This window comes from Haliotis cracherodii, unplaced genomic scaffold (genome assembly GCF_022045235.1).
Source record: "Haliotis cracherodii isolate W230 unplaced genomic scaffold, xgHalCrac1.p SCAF_40, whole genome shotgun sequence".
Lineage (NCBI taxonomy): Eukaryota > Metazoa > Mollusca > Gastropoda > Lepetellida > Haliotidae > Haliotis > Haliotis cracherodii.
This window is the reverse complement of record NW_027266298.1, coordinates 1,207,964-1,215,317: the sequence shown is the minus strand read 5'-3', so window position 1 is coordinate 1,215,317 and position 7,354 is coordinate 1,207,964. Positions and strand designations below refer to the sequence as shown.

The 7,354-nt window shown below is 36.3% G+C and overlaps 1 pseudogene; it reads right to left on the bottom strand.

The window, feature by feature from the left end:
* Nucleotides 1-2,169: 2,169 nt before the first annotated feature.
* Nucleotides 2,170-5,283, bottom strand: LOC139441423 (uncharacterized; annotated as a pseudogene).
* Nucleotides 5,284-7,354: the final 2,071 nt, after the last annotated feature.

Here is a 7,354-nt window from a genome sequence, read left to right as displayed (position 1 = left end):
TAATGTAATATTTTACAGAAAATATGAATAGAAGTATATCTTTCATGGAAACTTGATATATATATATATATATTTATCTCATGTCTCTTATAATATTTGAGCAGTCAAAACTTGCAAAGCAGATGATTAAATTGATGGATATTTGGGTTCGCTTGGGGCGTTAGATAAAAATGAAATTGAAAATGGGGGCGTTTACTGACGGAGGGTCATTTATTGGAACGAATACGGATAATTCTTTTTAAGTAGTGGCGAGAAATTAATAAATCTCAGTGTGAGAGAATGTAATAAGTTTCAATGATTTGTATAACTCAATATTATTCCCTGTGATTGCGATGACCAGCTGAAGCTAAACCCATGATCATGTCCACTATTACATGGACGTGATGATCATCACTACAAGTTTGTGTAACTTGTCACTTATCACAGTTGAAATATCAAATAAATAGATATTTACTCTGTATCAAATTCAAAGAATATAATTTGTCTTTGACACATTTTAAAACATCTATTTTGATTTACTTAAATATAATGTCTTTTTCACATGCCATAATGGTAGTTTACCAACAGATAATGATTTGTTACAGTTCATGGACATGATATTGAACATTATAACACGGATAAGATCATGTCCCCAATATGCTGGATGTTATGTTGTTCATTATGACCTAACGTGATCATGTCCGAACGTGCGTGAACACGTCAATTATGTAAAGCATTCTAAACCAAGAGCCATCAGAAAGATGGCATATCCCCCGACATCCATTTGTCTATAAAACGATTTCTACCACATCAAATTAATTGTTAAAAAAACCTCTAAATAGCAAAATGCAATCCATCAGCATCTGATAACCACATATACCTGGTTAAGTTAAAAATATTACATAATACAAAAATCAAGCACCAAAAATTCATACTCCAGTTTGTTACCATGGAAACGGCAAAAATAAAGAAATCTAAATTTTGTAATTAGCAAAATGCACCACTTCAGCAGCCGATTAACACATAGACCAAAATTTGTTGAGTTCTGACTCGGGTCTATTCAAATATATGTATTTTATGTCAGTTCTCGTCACGATATGGCTGAAATACTGCCGATGTGACGTTAAATATTAGCTCACTCACTCTGACTCGGGAACGAAATTATTACGTGCGACGGACGGACAGACGGAATACCAAAACTTCGCGAATGGACAAATTTATATTTACTAAATATTTTGAATAAGATGTGTAGATTTCTAAGTAAACGTTATTTTATTATTATGGTATAAAGACAATAACGTTCACATTGTAAATACTTAATGTTAATGATTGTTTGCTGAATTTTTTACGCATTTATAAATATTTTATTTTGGGAAAAAAGGAGGCGGCGATTCTGCAGAACAAGAAATATTTTGTCCTGGCCTCATGAACAATTTTTCAATATCGGTGAACTGTAATATACAACAAATCCTTTATTCAAAATATTACCGTCATTGTGTCAAAAATAATATTTCTTTTGTTTACATCTCAAGTGCTTTACATAATTGACATGAACACGACCACGTGGTTGTCATCACCTGAACGTGCTGAACGCAATGACGGGTTCCGCTACAACCTTCTTTCTGGATTGCTTTCAATCATTTTACAAACAGCATTTTAAACAAAAGAAGAAAATGAAAATATTTTAATTAGAGGAACTCTATAAATACAAATAACAAAAAAGTACTTTCAGCAAACAAACTCACTCTTTCAAACTTTTACTGTCGGGTAATGGATAATACATGCAGTAATAATGAAAGTGGGTTATAAATGTAAACTGATGGAATTTTAACTCGATGACCTCAATTTTCCCAAATTGCAGAAAATTACAAATGGCATACATTTGTACTACTGGATTTTATATATGCATTGTATCAACGATAAGAATATAACACACTAACTAACACACACACACACACACACACACACACACACACACACACACACACACACAAAGGGTAACAATGAAGTTACCTTGACGTTACTGTATCATTACACACCAGGGCTTGATGTAACAAATCTCCCGAAAGTAACAAAAGGACTGAAGTAACAAAAACAAAAAGTTAAAACAAGTTTGTCTTATTCCTCGTTTCTGAAGAAAAAGTATCAATAAAACTATCACATCGTTTTGATTCACTCTGGAACAGGCGCCTAAATAAAGTCCACAACCCAAACTGATGATTCAAGAACACTTTTGAATTCTTTTCTGAACTGTGGAAAGTTTTTGGACAGCTCCAGTGAGCAAGAGCAAGTGTGGGCCACTGGACGCCTTGCAACATCTTATTGTACAACAAATGCCACATCAATGTGATCACACACTAATAGATCAGGGCCTGTTGAGAATCGTAGGAAATTCTTCAGATTCGCTTCATGTAATTCTCTCACAAACAGTCGAAGATGATTGGATACTTCCATCTCTTCCATAGTCATAGTTTCAGGAAACTTCAATAATTAAATCACCTTTTGTGTTGTCGGGTAAAAGTCCCTGTACAAGGTTTCTTATCCATTTTCAGACTGGCAAGGATTGGTCTCCCAACACTTCACAACAAACATGGGCTTTCGGACGAATTCCTTATGAGCAATTTCTGTCACAACTTGGTGAATATTTTGTTGCGTTGGTATCACCTTACCATCATATCTGCTCAGGAGATCGAGAAGTTCTGATCTGTACACCGATTCAATGCCAGAAAGGGCTTCTTTCAATGTGTCACGGTCTATAGGAGGAATATACATCATAAAAGTATCCTGCAAGTCTGCGTTAATCTTTCAAAGGGAAACACTGGTCAAGAAAGACTTGAGACATTTGAACTGGAAAATAACAAACTTCTCGCCATCCAAAAACAATAATTCTGGCAACTGCCTGCCACTCATCTTCTCCAAAGTCATGTCGCAGGCATGGAACTTTCAGCTGTTTTCCTTCAGTACATTCATCGTAAAATGACGACCAAAACTCGCTTAAAATGTCCGTTGTAATCCGACCACCATCCTCTGCAGCTTCCTCTTTGCCATGTGGATCTATAACTTGAATCTTTAGAACATTTAGATACGATATTTAACTTTGGGTTGACTCCATGCAGATGCACCGATCCCATTCTCATAAATTCCAGTGATGTTCATGGCAGCTTGCATTAGGTCATTTCCAAAGCCTTGATGCTGGAGTTGATGCTGGTTGAAGTCACTGTCATCTTCCAAATGAAGTAAGGGGACTGGCTGCATGGTGAATGTGTCGTCTGAAAAGTTAACACTGTCTGTTGTGACAAAAGGGGTTGTCATAGAGTAGAGGTATAACCTGCTTCACTTTGTTCCAGGGTTGCGGTGATGAGGTCAGAATGAAGCCTATCTGGTGGTAAATATGTGTCAGATTGAGACCAAATAATGTTGCCGTGGACGTTTCAGGGGTAGCATATGACATTGCAAAGGTGGTTGATGAATTTCGCTGGGATTTCGAGGAGGAAGTATTGAAGGAAGCGTGTCATCAGAGTCGTCTTGTGTTTCAGGGGCAGAGTCTGAAAGATCTGTGGTCAACAGTTAAAAACTGGGTCTAGGAAGTTTTGTTTCCTGGTTCATCTCCTCTATTGTTTTGTCGCCTCTAAGCTCTCTCTCGCTGAAGTCACACAGAGAGCATTCATACTTCTTCAGTTGTTTGAACTGCGGTGAATCTTCATGAAAAAACAGTTTCTTTGCCTCCTGAATTATATCTGAGCGTTTTGCGGCAAAGTCTTTAATTTCGTCGATTTCACGTGTACCTCCACCTTTTTTCTCTCTGACCTGAATGCTTTTCTTATCCGAACGGTGTATCCATCCTAACTTTACTTTCCTAGGTTTTTTTTCCGCGTGCCTGTTCCCGAAGTGTTTTTGGGGGGTTCGCATGTCGTCTTCTGAGGATACTTCTTCTTTTGACACAGTTGAAGTAGATTTAGAACCTGACTGTCTTTTGGATCTTCGTCTCTTGTTTTCAACCTTGTCTCTCAGAATGGCAAGTAGCTTGTTCTTTTTATATACCCCCGACAAAATTATTTCTCTTGAACTATTTAGGGGATTCATCTCAAACGTAGTACATATAATCTGTGTATGACCCTAAGTTAACCCTATCCTAGCTATTTAATTTGTAACTACTGACACACTAGGTGGGTCGGGGGTATTAGTGAGCCACGCTCACTTTGCACTTGTTGCTTTCTGTTTTTGTTACATCAGAATGACTTTTAATGTTCTTCCTCATTCTGACTCTGTCTCCGTGCTTCTCCACATACTTAGAGAAGTCGTCTTCGCTCAAGAGGCCAATAATGTCAGGTCCTACCTACAAAGTAAAAGAAATAATTTATCAGCAGTATGTAAGTGCAGTGTGGGAAGGTTAGAATAAATCTTTTGAAGTATCAAAATATATAATTTTTACTTCATAATACCTACAAAAAGTGACAAATATGCATCTCCTGAAACAGGGCAAAGGTGAGATTCGCAATATCTTTGGCACCAATTTGGATCAAATTTGGTAATGTAAGAAAGTTTATATTTTATTTAAAAATGAAGTGTGGAGAAAATCAAGATTAAACGTTATTATGTTTAGAAAAAATATAGAAATCGATTTGAATTGCCATCTTTCTCTTTCTATGTATGAACAACTTGAGCATTACAACCTGCATTTTTATTTTAAATCACCTGACCCTCTCAATAGGGTTTCAGTGGCTAAAGTGATGACGTAAATCCTGCTGGGGTATCATGCAGGAAGCAGAAGTCCCCATGATCCCCAGCGAGGTGGCCTAGCTTTGGTTACTGGCCTATAGCCCGTGTTTTAAACTGTATTAATGATATTGTTGTGCTCAAATATGTTTCATCAATTTGTTTTTGAATATGACATTGCATAAATAACTAAATTGTGTATATATTAGCTTGGTCTCGTCGCTATATGGCTGAAATAATGCCGATGCGACGTTAAATTTTAACTCACTCACTCATTCATTAACTTAAAATGATTTAAAACAAAGTTTAAAAAAGCAAATCAGTGTTTTTTCTGTCTTTAATTTCGGCTACAATTTTAACAATCAAAACAGCAACAACAATTCATTTAGAATTACCACAATTAATTTGAAAACCTTCTCCTTGGTGGAATATTTTTCAGAAACACAGAAAATAGTATTTTCATTAATTATTTTCAAAATACATCTATGCCATCTGATTTACGAAATTTTAGTTCCTTATTAAAGATAAATTTGAATTCATAATGTCAATTCTTCTTAAACATATATTACTTACCTTCTCTTCTTTCATTTTGTCAGTTACAGACTTTTCAATGCCCAATTCATCTATAAACATCCAAAATTGATTGTCCTCGTCCACACTTCTACGTCTGTCCTTCAGGCAATACAGAACTTCAAATGTTTCGATCATTCAGTGAAATTTCACATTTCTAACCTGTAATTACACCTTTCAAAACTTGTTATTTCTATTTCTAAACTTGTAGTTACGCCTTTAAATCTAGTTATTACACCTTTAAAAACTTGTATTTTCATCTTTTAAACTTGACATTACACAATAAAAACATGTAACTACAACTTTTTATAAGTCGTAATTACACCTTTATAACTTGTAATTACAACTTATAAATAAAAAATGTTATCAATGAATTTGGCCCTAATAGGCTTTCGTAGGTTTACAATGATTGTAAGCCCTCGTGCGAGATGTTACCACAATTTCAAAAACTCCATATCGAGTTACACAAACAGCCAGTAAGTTTATAAGAAGGTTACCCAAAGATTAAAACAAGCACATATTCTACGATTACAACACTGGTATACATTAAATACTTTGAATGAAGTGGGCTGACGCACCCTCTCAGGGCGACAATAATTTTACGCTACTTCAGGGGCGGTCGGGTAGCCTAGTGGTTAAAACGTTCGCTCGTCACGCCGAAGACCTGGGTTCGATTCCCGACATGGGTACAATGTGTGAAGCCCATTTCTGGTGTTTCCCGTCGTGATATGGCTGGAATATTGCTAAAAGCGGCGTAAAACCATATTCACTCACTTACTCATTACGCTACTTCAACCGCGATCAAGGGTACAGCCACTAACAACGTCAGTTCATAATCACATACTACCAGTCCACATAAAAATTTATCAATTTATTTTACAAATGCGAGCATAAATTGCGAGTTTATGTTAAAAAGATCCTTGACTGATGAAACTTTGAATGAGTGAGTGAGTTAAATTAAATTCCTAGAATTACTATCGTCGGAGATATTTAGACAAACAAAATTCACCGTGGCCCTACTACGCTTCCGTAACTTACAGTACCTTTGCTACCAGCATGGACCCCAGCAGGATTTACATCATCCCTTCAGCAACTGGCGATTGTATGCAAAGTTAGCCACAAGTAAAAATACAAATATTTTACGTTTAAAAGAGTAGTAATAAGAAATATTCTCTGAATGACATGGACTTACGATATCCTCTCAGGCGGACAATAATTTTAAACAACGTTAACCCTCTTTGAGGATACAGCCAGTAACAAACTCAGACATAATTTATGCAAGACATTATCAAATTTGATTGTACAATTCAATTATATAAAACCCCAATAATTAATGGAGAATTTACTATTATTAAAAAAGATCCTTGAGAGATGATAATTTGAAATATTGATCCCTTGTAATGGCAGAATCTATACAGGCAAGCAGAACATGCTTGACCGTGGTTCTCTCATCACAAGGGATACAAAACGTAGTATCCTCACCTCTCAACACATATTCATGTGTGTATCTACTATGGCTATTACATCGTTGTAAATTCCGGGGTAGAATAGGTCTTCAGGTTCAGCAACCCATACTTGCCGTTAAAGGCGACTAACGGGATCGGGTGGTCAGGCTCGCTGACTTGGTTGATACATGCAATCGATCTCTTTACGGGTTTTCATGCCACAGATTATCGAGGTCAGTGGAACTCGGTACAGCCGACACACTACTCAGCATTTTGCTATGACTTTGCTTCCAACGTTTCACATGTGGCTGTGTGCGGTGCACTAGTACTGTTAAAAAAAAAACGGGAACTGGGTTAATTCAAAATACTGAATATGACTATTCCAAATATTTCCAGTGAACACGAGCATCTAAACAATCAAAAGTGTGGTATGTATAATGTGGAATTACATATAATTTAAGATGTCGTGGTTCATGCATAGCCATATTCAGAACCTATTTCATATTAAGCTGTTATTTACGATGTCCGGAACGCGGTTCTTTTTTTTTTATACACCGTGCAAATAAGAAAGTTAAGCCTTTGTGGAGGAAAAGGACATCGAATTACACATGAATCTGCTGCAAAGGTGGCAACACAGCAAGTGC